General features: G+C 34.4%; 1 protein-coding gene across 9 annotated transcripts in view; it reads left to right on the top strand.

Annotated features, from left to right (window-relative positions):
• Nucleotides 1-195: 195 nt before the first annotated feature.
• LOC125659042 (protein retinal degeneration B-like) overlaps nt 196-14,695 on the top strand; it is a 49,612-nt gene continuing 35,112 nt past the window's right edge. For 8 of the 9 annotated variants that reach the window (XM_048890632.2, XM_056146536.1, XM_048890619.2 and 5 more), the window contains exons 1-2: nt 196-324; nt 8,475-8,579. The gene's annotated coding sequence lies outside the window, so the exon portion shown is untranslated. Of the gene's footprint in view, nt 325-8,474; nt 8,580-8,843; nt 8,992-14,695 lie in introns of those variants that run through there. The other variant, XM_056146507.1, reaches the window with a different exon arrangement.

Below are 14,695 nucleotides of genomic sequence, written 5' to 3'. Positions count from 1 at the left end.
AAATTAATGCTCTGTGGGGTCCAACCCATAAAAAATAATATAACGTCACTGGACTATTCGGTTCACATATATTTCGACCCAAATTTTAGGCCAAAGTATTGTTTAAAAACAATTCTTTACAAAATATAAGTGTTTATAGAAAATGAATGCATATAGATATAGTGGCTATAGTAATAAAGTGAGAGAGAAAAATGTGGTAATACTATATGTAATAAAATAATAGTGGGTTGAAATTGTCTAGGTTGAAATTGACGAGATACCAAAATAATCTACAGTGAGTGAGAACTAGTCGTCTAGTGAATGGAATATTTATGGAACAGACAGGTTAGTGGACTTAACGACACTGTTATGTATTATGTAGTTAGTGCATACGAATCTATTTTAGATGCACGCAAATTTGCAAGCACTCAACTCATCGGGAAATGTATAGATTTGTTTATTATTTACACTTCACTCAGAGACAGGTCTGTAAAAACTAAAGTGGTTTTTAGGCTACGTCACAGTCGTAAGGGATCCAGTAAGCATAAACTCCAATGATAGACTTTTAAAAAAATTAAACATTCAGGTCAACAGGTATTATCTCCCTCAATTCATCGATTCATGAAATTTTAAGATATATATATATATATATATTTACATTTGATGACATGTCATCAAATTGTATTGTGCAATGGCCCCTTTCGCTGCACAAGGCTTCAGGGTTTTGACTCAATATGAGAAAGCTTGAGTATATAGTATGATAGGAGATCCTATGGGTGCAGATCTGTTCCTAGATACTAATTAACAAGTTTGCTCAGATTGAGTCAAAACCCTTTGTATAATGTAATTTGTAATTTTCCTTATGCCCTCTTTGGGTTATAAATTAGAAATAAATCTATTTTATTCTGTCATCAAACTCATTACGTGGCCATATAGCAAAAATGCATGGTCATTTTAGGCAATGCAATAATGAATTATGGGGAATATATATGTACCAGTTTCAACTTTGTGATTGCTACTCATTGGCTATGAATTCACTACTTAATTTTAGAACGTAAGTAGGCCCAGCTCCGTAAGAAATTTCAAAGTGATGACTGGATGCAATAAGAAGTGAGAAGGAGAGAAAACAAATATCTCATTTTCACAGATTTTCTGAATTTACAGAAATTCCAAAGTGTTGTGAATATAAACAGTCAGCGCTGCTCAGACACAAGTATAAAATTTCTTGACTATTTCAATAAGACTTCAGTTCACACATCTCCAAGAGTCAGTGTTATGTATTAAGACATGTATCATGCTTCTGAGTTTATCTGTGCTCTGAATTGGTTCAAAACTTGGTATAGACCACGGGTCTTTGCCAAAACAAGATGACATATACATGTACCTCATCGAATTGGCATTGACCGCAATATCGGGAAAAAAAACCCACCAATTTGAAACAATTGTTATTTACTTGTAATGTACTTAGAAAGCATATTTTCTTTCCATTTCCATAACAATGTCCTCCTTTCTTCATAACGTTTATCAGACGTCAACTTTTGGGATAACTCTATTGTTTTAAACCTAGAAAATCGGCATAGACAATTCAGTGTATCCCAATTACAATTGGCATAAGACCAGTGTCATTTGACATAGACTCAGTCTATGGTTAATTTCGAACACTGGTTTATTTATGTAACAGGTTGTATGATACACCTCTGATCTGTCCCAATATTTTCTCAGAGAGTGACAGTTCTGCAGCTATAAATGTGGTTGCCCACTCAGACATGTTGGTTTCCTCCGGGTACTTTTGTTTCATCCCACATCAATGATCCCCTTGTGCGAATATCCAAGTAGATGAGAAGCATAGATATATAAGTTGTAGATCTTGTTTGTTAATTATTGACGTAAAATAAGTTTATGGTAATAGAAATAAAATTGCAAAGTTAACAATTATTGAAAACATGTCACTGTGTATGAAATGTGTACAGGGAAAAAATAGATTTGATGATTTTGATATTGTTTGCATGTGGCTGTACATTACACGTATATTCACATCTCCTAGACCCACAATTTGCATTTTACTAAAACAATTTAAAATATTTTGTTTATGAGTACATATGAACAGTCATGCCAAAAGTCAATGGTCGTGCAAATAGCCGAACCATTATATGAAATTAGGTACACAATAGTTTTGAAAATATTAAATTCTGCAGTGATTGTTAGCCTAATTGTCAGATGACCTGCTACATGGATAGGCATGTTAGCAGAGACAATTGGACCCCTGAAAAGCCATTCTTTGCACTGTTGAGGGCAATTTGGCATGTGTCCAGACACATAGTGAATATAGCAAGTACATATATCTTACAAGTCATATTAATTAGTATCACATACCATTCAAAATATTTTAATTTTGTGAGGACACAGTTCAATCGTTTAACAGTGTAAATACAATCTTTATTAAACCATAACAAAAATTAAGTATCATGGGTTTGTGAAAACAACACTACATACTTTCAAATTGACGCATTGAATCCTACTTAGAATACAATATTCTCAACATGAATTTTACTGGCATTTAAACATTAGATATTCTATCAATAAATCAATTTCAAATTGACACGCAAGTCTATTCTTACTTTTAGTAATCATGAGCCAGAACAGTTTTTCTCTTGACTTGCTCAGATCACAGGCAATTATATCGCTTGGGTTCAAATAAATTTACTATCAAAGTACTCTTTAATATTAAATTCATACCCGTCCCAAGCAGTATAATGGCCCAGATGATGGTATGAGGAGATTTGATGGGGGGATGAGGGCAATCATACTTTTGCAATAAAAATAATTTTAATAGGAAGAATGAGCCAAACCAAAAATCTCTGAGGGAAGTGGACTATATAGCAGGAGGGTCCTGTCCGTGAGTGACTATTCTCTACAAGCTATTTGTCCAACAGAGTATATTTCTCAACACAGCACTCAAGAAAATGTGTTAGTTTAGGAACGTGCGGTCAGTGAAAGATTATTTATAAGATAACGTATGAGATTATGTTAGCAACAGAAAAAGAAGAAAAAAAACCCTGTTTTTAATGTTTTTTAGCTTTTGGGTGAATTTAGAGATAAAGACTTTTTTGAAAATGTGTTTTGAATTAAAAATTTCTTTTCAAGCAATACACATGGAAAATCAGCATCTTTTTCATTAACTTGAATTAGTGTGTATGCTTAGTTTAGACTTCTTTATAACTTAGCTAGTCTAAAGACAAAATCTCAAGCCAAACTTTAAAATATTATCATATAGTACAATGCAGCAAGCAGATTTAGATATTATTTTTTTTACTCAAAGTTTCTCAACTAGTATCATAATGTTGTTGCATGTGTTACTTTCCTTTGTTTAGGTTGATTAATATTCAATTCTATACTTTATATTTACTATTGCTATTCTAAAACCTTTTAGTATCTCAAGTTAAAATTTCAGTTATCTCCCTTTTCAATCCATCAATGAATTTCAGCAGTGCTGTTACTTAAATGTGTTGGTGTCCAGATAACTGTCTCCAGATAATCAACTTTTTATGTAGCCTTAGAATGTTTACAAGTATGAAATGTTCAAAATGTGAAACGGTTGAGGTAATGTTTTAAAATTGATGTATATATATTAGTGAGAATTTGATATAATTTTTTTGTAATTTTGTCATAAAATATGGTATCAATATAAATATAACAGCAGCTCTGCTGTTTACTTTCTCATTTAAGCTGATTGTTGGTATGTTTTACACAAGACTCAGTCACATGTATGTAATTTTATTTCTAGAACAGGATGTAAAAACCACAAATAGAAAATTTAAAGAAGTTTCACAGACCTTGGTTTTCTTACATTACATGAGTAAATGAGGAAGTCGCTACATGATGCAGTACAGCATTATTTCAGAATGTAAAATCTCAAGTGTCCACTCTGATGGATTAAAGATTATTTGATTGAAATAAAACAATAGTAGATAACGTAAGGAAATTAAAGCAAGGATTTAATTTTGTGAAAGATATCTCTTACCAATTCTCACACACTATATAATAATCTAGTCAATCTACAGTAATGTTGTCTGGTGGAGTGTAGGCCGGGTCAATCTACAGTAATGTTGTCTGGTGGAGTTTAGGTCAGGTCAATTTACAATAATGTTATCAGGTGGAGTTTAGGCCGGGTCAATCTACAGTAATGTTGTCTGGTGGAGTTTAGGCCGGGTCAATCTACAGTAATGTTGTCTGGTGGAGTGTAGGCTGGGTCAATCTACAGTAATGTTGTCTGGTGGAGTTTAGGTCAGGTCAATTTACAGTAATGTTATCAGGTGGAGTTTAGGTCGGGTCAATTTACAGTAATGTTCTCAAGTGGAGTTTAGGCCAGGTCAATTTACAGTCTGATGTTCTCTGGTGGAGTGTAGACCCAGGTTTGAAACCCAAAAGTGCAGAGAGCTGTTAAATAATAGGAGCAATAGGGAGATTGCTGGGGGGATATATTTTGTAAAATTTGATCAGAAAAATTTTGAATCTCAAAATCTATCAATGCATTGTATTTTCATGCACCAAAAGCTAAAAAAAAATCATGTGAATATAATTCTTCTCTCCATGTTTTATATTTTATGTTTGTGACATCACTTCAGAAATTAGATCTTTTTATATATGACCATGGTAAGGAGGGGGGGGGGGGTGTATTCATTGTGTGTAACTAATATAGGCATACATTCTCCAGTACACCAGTGTTGATATGTTAAATGATGCTATTGTTCAAATTCCAGGTTCTGTGAACATGAATTCAATGATGTGATTAAATACCCATGATACATAATTAAATTCTAAAATTTCTAAAACTTTTCTTTTGAATTTTAGAATTTTTTGGGGAGTAGGATTTCCTTATGTAACAAGAAAATGATGAATTGTTCATAACTTACATAGCGTAAATTATCATTATATAGTGAACCTTTATAAATGCTGAATGTTCCAAACTTGAATAAATATGCCTGCAACATAATTGTATGAGTCCATAGATAAAGTGTTTGTATGAGTTGTTCCTAACCCCCACCCCCACCCCTGTAGAGATAGATTTGGGGGCTGTAGTTCTGTGAAATAAGAAATAATCACATTGCTTTTTATCTGTGACAAAGTTAACTGCTGCAGTGTTCAACATGCTGATATAAGATAAACACAGGCATGTCGAAAGCACATGCGAACTGCTAAGTGGATATGGCCTATCTCTACTTGAACAAGATTGCCAATTATTCATCAAATTTACTGAATCCCTGGCTGTAGATGCAGTGCTTGAGAGGAATTATGTTTTTGATGTTGAAATAGATTGATATTTATTCTGTCAATATTCAAAATATTTTCCTTTATAAAATTCATCATTTACACACCAAAAGCAATTTGCAAAGTGTAGGACATATATTCCTAAGTGCTGTACATCACTCAAACTAATCAGAAAAATGAACGACATTATCTTTTCAAAGTAAATATGGGACGTTATATTCCCAAAGATGTGTATAGCATTTAAAGCAAATCACCCCCTCCCAAATAGTAGGACATCATATTCCCAAAGGTGTACACTACTAAGCTTACAAGAAAAACATTCCAAAACTTGAGAGGCATTATAAAATTGAAATGCACGTAACATGATATATTTAGCCACTAGAACTAGGATTGATTGCATATTGTTTAACATCCCACTGGAGAATTTTTCACTCAAGATTATGGAGATGTCACCATTGCCGGTGAAGGGTTGCAAAATTTAGGCCTATGCTTGGCGCTTACGACCTTTGAGCAATGAGGAATCTTTATCATGCCACACCTGCTGTGACATGGGGCCTCGGTTTTTGCAGTCTCATACGAAGAACCGCCCCATTCAGTCACCTCTTACGACAAGTAAGGGGTTCTGAGGACCTACTCTAACCCGGATCCTCACAGAATCTAAAACTAGGAGAGAATCTGTTGGTGATACACACATGTAAGATACATGGCATTCCTTTGGACAGGATGGAAACATTTATAATGTTGGGATTGTTGAGTGTTAATTAAGGAGGGACTAATTACTGACAAGGGAACTGATAAGTCAGGATGCCCGGTTTGTTGATGAAGGAGGAACTAATTACTAAGGAGGTCATTAGTAACTAAGGAGGGAATTTGTAATTAAGGAGAGGAATGTAATTATGGAGGATATTGTTAATTAAAGAGGAGACTGGTAACTAAGGAGTGAACTGGTAACTGAGGTGGTAACTGGTTATTAAGGAGGAGAGTGGTAACTGGTTATTAAGGAGGAGAGTGGTAACTGGTTATTAAGGAGGAGAGTGGTAACTAAGATGGGAACTGGTAATTAAAGAGGAAACTAGTAACTAAGGTGGTTACTGGTTATAAGGAGGAGAGTAGTAACTAAGGTGGAGACTGATTATTAAGGAGGTGACTGGTAACTAAGGTGGAGACGGCACAGGTAATTAAAGATGAGAGAGTGGTGACTAAGGTGGTAACTGGTTATTAAGGAGGTAGTAACTAAGGTGGAGACTGATTATTAAGGAGGTGACTGGTAACTAAGGTGGAGACTGGTAATTAAAGATGAGAGAGTGGTGACTAAGGTGGTAACTGGTTATTAAGGAGGAGAGTGGTAACTAAAGAGTTAACTGGTCATTAAGGAGGGGAGTGGTAACTAAGGTGGTAATTGGTTATTAAGGAGAAGAGTGGTAATTAAAGAGGTAACGGGTCATTAAGGAGGAGAATGGTAACTAAGGTGGTAACTGGTTATTAAGGAGGAGAGTGGTAACTAAGGTGGTAACTGGTCATTAAGGAGGAGAGTGGTAACTAAGGTGGTAACTGGTCATTAAGGAGGAGAGTGGTAACTAAGGAGGAGACTGGTAACTAAGGTGGTAACTGGTCATTAAGGAGGAGACTGGTAACTAAGGTGGAGACTAGTTATTAAGGAGGAGAGCGGTAACTAAGGTGGTAACTGGTTATTAAGGAGGAAACTGGTAACTAAGGAGATGACTGGTAACTAAGGAGGTTATCAATCAAATTCAGTAAATACTGATTCACTAAACAGTGTTTTATAAGATTTATAAGGAAATGAATTTGACATGTGATTGTTTAACAGAGGGAGTCCTGACTGATAGCTCTGAATGATCAGAAGAGATCCTGCCAATATCAGTTCAACAGATTCTTGAGATTTCTTATGTAGAAAGAAACCCAAATCAATACTCAAACTGCAGATTTATTGCATATTGGTCTGAGTAGATGGCATGAACAGAGTCAATGTCTCTTGGCAAATGCTGCTAAATGGGCTGAAATTATCTGTGTGTTGGTAATTCACAAATTTGGCTGTCATTTCAAAGGTTTTGGTTTTACACCATAAACATGATATAGGATAAGTCACATTCCATGTGAAAAATGAACATAGTATTAAAACGAAAGAAAATTTCAAGCAACTACTTAACACAATTTCACTGGCTGCACCTACAACTGCATGGTGATTTCTCATAATGTAAGTGAAAAATTCTTGAATGGTGCGTATAACAATAACAAACAAACAAAACTTATTATTACATAATATACTACAGAAATTGTAATCAGTCATTTCTAACTGTTTTTCTAGACTTTTTTTTATGATTTTGTCCATCATTAATCCGGTCATAGAATGAATTGTTACGCAGTGTCTCGGTGATGTTCAGATGATCAAGACATTTATCAAACGACAAGAAGTACCGATTTAAAATTTGCATGTTTGTGATATTACTGAGTTAGATAATTATACACTGTAAGTTTAAGGTAATAAAACACTTTTGCATGACTTCTTGGGTACCTCCATTCAGCTATTGTCCCTTGATCAGTAGAGAGAAGACCTGGGAATCTGTTTCTCCCGGCCTTACATTCAAGCAACTGTTTCCTAGATCCTCTCCTCTGTTTACAACTGTTTCCTAGATCCTCTCCTCTGTTTACAACTGTTTCCTAGATCCTCTCCTCTGTTTACAACTGTTTCCTAGATCCTCTCTGTCTACAACAGTTGACTGGTACCCAAGAAACCATGCAATAAGTGTGTACTAAAGAATGAGAGAGGAGAGAGAGGAGAGAGAGAACATGGTAAAATGTTATCAATGATTCAGGAAAATTGAATTTAAACTCAGTAATGCGCAAATTAATTATATGTGGGTTTTAAACATCATGTACATTTCAAGTGTTGAAAACAGGTGGCACTGCTGGAACACCAAGCCAATCCCCACCCACACACTGTATGTAAACAAAGTAGAATTATGACATGTTTTAAAGGTAGAAAGCTGGGAATCAATAATGGCAGAGAGAAGCTGAGTTGGCTGTGAAGGCACAGAGCTAGCTGTCGGGCGACACAGGGCTACTACACAGGGCGGATGGCAGTATTGATTTCGTCTTTAAATATAAGGCTGATGCTGATGTACTATCAGCTGGTTGAAGCTGGGGGACATCTTTAACCTTTGTAAAACAATAAAAAATTATTTTTGGTAAACTTTCATATTTTGAAGGGATGGATGAACATTAAAAAGTGATTGAATCTTCGGATGTTTGTCTGACGTGAGATACACTGGAACTCTTGACCTGAGGCAGAGTTTACAAGAAGAGCCATTCAGGTGAGTTCGGGTTTTTGTGTTAACATAACGTTACACGCATTATGTGATGGTGTAGAAAGCATGAAGGAATGTTGTTACAGCTTCCAGCAGTAGATGACCATGGACACCAGTGGTAGAGGAGCTTAATCCAGTTATAAGCTTTCATAAGTAGTAGGTGTTATTTTCCATAACAAATCTCCACCTACCTTTGTTTACTATGAACATTGGCTCTGACATAAGTGGTTATGATTTAGGACGTGGAGGAGCTACAATAGACAGTCAGTCGGCTATAAGTTTCTGCTTTATGGTTTTTGTGAGGTTTTTAGAAGCTCTGAAATATTTCACTGATCTGTGTGCTGTGTCATTTCCATTCTCATGGTTGTTTGTGTGTGTGTTTGTTTATTCTTGGATGTAGATCTGCCATATAATGGGTGTAAGTTGAATACAGTTTTATCTTGTAGCAATAATGGTATATTGCCTATAAAATTTATTCCTATCAGTAGAGATAGGTACATCCTCTTCATTGTCTGCAGGCAGTGCTGCCAGTGAGGATAATCATAACACTGCACCGTAACTGATGTCTAACTTTCTCACAGCCAGTTATTTTTTAATTCATGCCAACAGTGATGGATTAGAAACATATTGTAACTTACAAAAAAGTGTATCCTAGGGCACTGGAGCATTTTCCTAAAGTACAATGAATAATCAGATTGGATGCAGGAAATTGTATGATAGGGGGGGGGGGGGGGCATTGATAAACTAGTTACTTCATAAACAGGTGTTTTTTCATGTCAGAAGGATTTTGTTTGTGGTACATTAAAAATAGCTTGTCATTAAAATCAAGTTTGAGAGTCATAAAAAATCTACATGTTCATGAAGAATTTAATATGGCACTGGGGTTTTGAAAATGAATTCACAGATTTGATACATACATGTACAAATCCTATTCACAATAGTTTTAACCAATGAATGGGGGTCGCCCCACCCCCACCCTTGTGACAGATGATCTCAGAGTATAGTGGAAGTCCTGTCATATTTTGATGTCTTTTTGATTTATAGGTGATTTACCTGGATTGTCTACCTGCTTGTACAAGAATTATGACTTATAATGTGTGTAAATCTAGGATAGACCACTGTTTCTGCCATGACTTTCAGTGTTGGGAAGACTTTTAAGACAGCAAAACAGGTCTAATTAATTATTTAGGATATGAACTAACTTTATGATTCATAATTACTAGACATAGGGATGGTCTTAGATTTCATTTGGTAGATAATCTGTATTTTTTTTTCTAGGAAAGGTTAAAACCTGGTTGTGAGAAAATAGGGAATTAAAAAAAAAAAAGAAACCTATAATAATAATAATAATGGAAATTCTATATAAAGTTTTATTTTTAGGTATTCGTTTCATTTTGATTTTTTTTTTTATAACTTTTCACAACAATTCAATATATTATAGATTGGTACAGTAATTTTGATCAATCAATGCTTTATTCTCATAAATATACAGTCATACATTACAGAGAGGAGGTTGGAAAAAATACAAAATACTGCATATACACAATTAACATGTACAGGTTTAAATTTTATACTTCATGTACTATGTATAAAGTGGAGAAAGATTGATTCAACAAATGATGAGTACCAATTCACAGAGGTATCTCCCTGTTGATTACCAGCCTAGCTGTCAGCTTTTTATCAATGTCAGGATCCATACCATGCAGAAATTATAGAATCTTTCAAGGGGGGGGGGGGGGGTTAATGATTTGTGTCATTGATCAGCAGTCCATCCATTCCATGGATTGGTCAAAAACGAAGATCCCAACTCCATCAGGTGATAGTCCTTCAGGAAGCATGAAACTTTCCTGGGAATCAAGTGTTTAAATCATTGTAAATTCATGTGTAATACTAGCAGCCAATGTTCTGAATTCTCCCATTTCACACACCTTTAAAAATTATGTAGAGAAAAAATGTTAGCAAATCAGGAATTTGTCCATGTAAGATAATGACTTAATTGCTAGTTGTCTGTTTCATACTTGACCATGATACAGAGACTTAAAACCATCAATAAACTAGCCGTGCAGTTTATATTTTTTTAATTTATTTTATATACAACAACCATCTATAAAGCATTTTCTACAGTTTATTTTTTAATTTATTTTATATACAACTTCAAATCAAGGTATATAGTTATATTGAAATATAGAGAATTATCATGTCATATTTACTAACCAACACTTATAAGCACTATAATTTATTTTATATACAACTTAATAAAATCAAGGTATATGTAGTTATATTGAAACATAAAGAATTATCATGTCATATTTACTAACTAACATTTATCAGCACTATAATTTATTTTATATAAAACTTAATAAAATCAAGGTATATATAGTTATACTGTTTTGAAATATAAAGAATTATCATGTCATATTTACTTTAATTGTCCAACATTTATCAGCACTATAATTTATTTTATAAACGCCGTACATAGTGGCATATGAAACATTCAGAAAGGTCTATTTAACATGCATGTCTACAGTATAATTTGGCGCACACACAATAAAACTGCCCACTCATCATCCATATATTCTTCGCATGATACATCATTTATCCAAGGTGAAGAAGATACAATGAAGCATCAAAATGATAAAGATCATTTATTTCATCGTTTCTGGTTTATTTTTTAGTTCTTTGTATTTGATAAATTCTTTAAAACAATGAAGACTTAATCCTGTGGAAATACAGGTAAATGTAATTCTCTGGTAAATCACAGAGTTATTAATTGTTATCAAAACATAATTTACACTTATTTACCTATGCCTAATTATCAAATGTATGCAAAACAGATACAGACTGTTATGAATAATATGTGCTGAATTAGTCGCAAATAATAATTCATGAATTGAGTATACCACGTAATTCCCCCTACCTATATTCTAAATTCCTATGCTACCAGAGGTAGAAGGTTTTGAAATGCGTATGAACAAAAATTTGTCATAATGGCTGATTTAATATAATTAACATAGATGTTAGTTTACACTGATTACTACAGTTGTGTGCTCATGGCTCAAGTTTACCCTGCAGGCTAATGTGAGGTGCCATAATCGTGCCAACAGCTGAAGTACACAGATTTTAATATCGGCTTTTAGCATATAATGCAAAAAACAAAAGCGTGCCTAAAGATGTTATTTATGAAATATTACGACTGTTGTAACTTTGTGCTTAAGTGATTAAAAATAGAAGTTACAAGATGATAAATAGATAACGAAGAGAATGCATGCAATTATAATCAATGGGAAAATGTGAGATACATGATTCAGGTGAAATAATGAAGTTTAGAAGAAATATGTAAATTTTATGAAGTCAACATCTGCTACAGAGATAGTTCATTTATCATGTTTATGGACAGAGGTAATCCTGTTGTTGAATTTGTAGGCAGTTGTTGTGTCTTTGTGTATAGTACATGTATTTAAATACTCTAGCTAGCAGAGGAAATTCAAGTTGACCATGTGTATCTCCACAATGTATAATTGTATACAGCAACAAATGAAAATGACCAGAATTAATTCGAGTCAAATACAATTCATTTTACTTTCCCTGCTTATTGATCCAAACTCATAATCATTCAAGATTAATGACAGATATGTTCTGTATCATGATATATCATCTGACAGTGCAATATGCGTATCATGCAGACTCCGTATACAGTCGATATATTGCTGTATTGTTACACCTCTAGAAACTTAGTGGTTGGGGCATTCACTTAACAACTGGGAGGTTCTGGATTTGATTCTTGATCCCGGTGCCACAACAAACCTAGCACATATACCATCAATTAATAAAGGTATTCTTCCCTCACCAAAAGCCCAGCATTAGAAGTGATATCCACAAGTCTTTTTGGCATGATCTTAAAAACAGGTGGATTGTGTTTTTGGTAGGTGTTAAGCATAATAAAGAACCACCATGTCCTAGTAGCCACCTACAAAGTTTTTAGAGCACCTTTGGCTGGTAACATCACTTTATGAGTGGAATGGGACGTACAACAGCAAACAAACAAATAAACAAAAATTAGCTTTAAATGTCATGTCAAGGTCAGCTGGTGAATGCCATACTACACAAAGAGGTCAAAAGTCAAATAGCAATTTGCCCTAGACATTGTGTTTCTCAGAATTATACGTTTTTCCATGTCGCATTTTCCGTCTCATTGTATTCAATTTAAAGGAAGTGGGATTCCTAATTAAGGAACGACTTTAGGCATATCTTAAGCTCGCTATGAAAGAAAAAAATGATGATTAAAGGGACTTGGATATTAGTAGTATTGATTATCTGTGAGAGAAAATGCTCATCTTACAGCTTTGAAGTAACATTGCTACTTCAGGGATTTCTGAGGATGCTTATTTTCATTAATGACAATTACTCTGCAAACAGCTGCTCTTTCGAAATTTACAAAACTCACGTAATGTGGGTTTCGTTGATATTATTTTATATATATACAAGAATACAGTCTGTACCATGTGTCATGCAATATGTGTCTACAATAGTTATGTATGGTTCCATTTGGGAAAAAAAGATGCCATTGATCTGAGAATTTTTCCGTATTTGATGTGGATGAAGCATCTATTTGTCATTAGTATCGTGACTAGGTATAACACCATGACTGATTACAGATGCTCATCAGAAAGCATTATCATCAATTGTCATCTCAGTGTCTGGCACCACCTTCAGCAGAGAGAGAGTGTGTTTGTTTAGCCATTAACACTGACGGTGTCAACTGACCCATAACCTGTTACACAAGGCTGATTCCCGAGGCCACAGATCTAACTACATGACCATAGGTAGTTTTACATGAAGCCAGTTTCCAAGCAGTGTTACATGGGGCCCATTCCAGAGGAAAACTACCACATGAGACATTTACTGTGAAGGGATTACATTTTGAGGGGCTAAAATTTCACGATTTTTATCATTCGATATTTCATGATGGTTTCAATTTCACGGATAAACCCCTTCGAATAGTTTGTGTTTACCCCAAAATACTTTAAACAGTACATTGCGATGGTTGTATTTTCATGATCGTCAACATAATCACAAATATAGCGAAAATAAAACCCAAGCGAATATTTCCCCCTTTACAGTGTATAGCTAACTGGTCAAGCAGTGTTACATGAGGCCAATTCCCGAGGAAAACTTCCACAATATATACATATAGCTAACTAATCAAGCAGTGTTACACCTACCAAGTGTTTAGGCACTCCAATGAAAACTTTCACAGACATAGCTATTATATGACAAACAAATCTTTCACTAGATGGGTTTTAATATTTGACAGTAGCTTTAGCCTGTGAATTTGATTATGCTATATTTTCTTTATGGTGAAATTATGTTTCATTCTGTTATAATTTCTATATTGATCAAGAGTTATTAATCATTGCTTGGACATTATGGAATTGAGTGGGGTTTCATTTTTCACCAAGCAAACAATTCACCATATCCCTGATATTGTACAGCAAATTGTCCAAACTTTCTCGTGAATCACTTCAATGCTCAAACACAAAACTACAGCTTGTGGGGGAGGGGGGGGGGGGGTTCTATACTGGTGCCCTATTTTTTTCTGAGATAGCTACAAGCTGCATGGATGTACAGCACAGCTAGGGTTATGGACAGTTTACTCTGTTGTATTGCATTGTTACATACTGTGTATTGTATCAATGACAATGAATAGGATATATATGTCACTGACTACATGAACTAAATGTGACATCAAGCATTTAAGGCTGAATATTGAAATGGTGAAATGTAATTGTGATAGAATTGAAATATACAATGTAATATCATTTTGAATTTGTTCTCAAAATTCTGTATCAAAAGAGGAAAAATTTCCAATTTTAAAATCTTTTTCACACCTTGACAAAAAATTGCTTATAACTTTAAAAAATATGATATGTTCATCAACTATGCTGTGTGAATCACCTGAGTATTACGTGTCTTTGATACTGAAAGGACTTAAGCTTAAGGTTTTATTTGACTGTCAAATGCCTCTGTTGATGTGTAAACTTCATATCTAGGTGAATTTTGAAATGACAGGTGAGAAAGAAGAACATGCTAACATGCAGAGTTTATGTTTTAAATTGTTTATT

This window comes from Ostrea edulis, chromosome 1 (genome assembly GCF_947568905.1).
Source record: "Ostrea edulis chromosome 1, xbOstEdul1.1, whole genome shotgun sequence".
NCBI lineage: Eukaryota > Metazoa > Mollusca > Bivalvia > Ostreida > Ostreidae > Ostrea > Ostrea edulis.
Note: the sequence above shows the minus strand (reverse complement) of the source record. Positions and strands in the feature narration are given on the sequence as shown.